The following is a 1,041-nucleotide window of genomic DNA, read 5'->3' on the forward strand; positions in this document are numbered from 1 at the left end:
GAGCCCAGAGAGGAATAATTCTGGCATTCCAACGCCAGAAAAGGGTTAAAGATTGGCGTCAAACGCCTAGTGGATGCCCACTTTTGGCATTCAAACAACAGAAAAGGGAGAAAAGTTAGCATTAAACGCCCATTCCCTGCCCAGTTCTGGAGTTCAAACACCAGAAAATGGTGGGAAGCTAGCGTTAAACGCCCATCCAGCACCCAATCCTGGCATTCAAATGCCAATGAAGGATCAGACACCTGTAAGTGCTGATAGTAACCCCTCTAAGAAGGCTTCTCCAACCACCTCTGTAGGGAATAAACCTGCAGCAACTAAGGTTGAAGAATATAAAGCCAAGATGCCTTATCCTCAGAAACTCCGCCAAGCGGAACAGGATAAACAATTTGCCCGCTTTGCAGACTATCTCAGGACTTTTGAGACAAAGATCCCGTTTGCAGATGCACTTGAGCAAATACCCTCTTATGCTAAGTTCATGAAAGAGATCTTAAGTCATAAGAAGGAATGGAGAGAAACTGAAAAAGTTTTTCTCACTGAAGAATGCAGTGCAGTCATTCTGAAAAGCTTACCAGAGAAGCTTAAAGATCCAGGAAGCTTTATGATACCATGCACATTAGAGGGTGGTTGTACCAGGACAGCTCTATGTGACCTTGGAGCAAGTATCAACCTAATACCTGCATCCACTATCAGAAATCTTGTCTTGACTGAAGAAGTCAAACTAACCTGGATATGTCTTCAACTTGCTAATGGCTCCATTAAATATCCATCAAGCATAATTGAGGACATGATTGTCAAGGTTGGGCCATTTGCCTTTCCCACTGACTTTGTAGTGCTGGAAATGGAGGAGCACAAGAGTGCAATTCTCATTCTAGGAAGACCTTTCCTAACAACTGGACGAACTCTCATTGATGTCCAAAAAGGGGAAGTGACCCTGAGAGTCTATGAGGATGAGTTCAAGTTAAATGTTGTCAAAGCTATGCAGCATCCAGATAAATCAAATGACTGCATGAGCGTTGATATTATTGACTCCTTGGTGGAAGA

Source organism: Arachis hypogaea, chromosome 14, assembly GCF_003086295.3.
Source record: "Arachis hypogaea cultivar Tifrunner chromosome 14, arahy.Tifrunner.gnm2.J5K5, whole genome shotgun sequence".
NCBI classification, from domain to species: domain Eukaryota; kingdom Viridiplantae; phylum Streptophyta; class Magnoliopsida; order Fabales; family Fabaceae; genus Arachis; species Arachis hypogaea.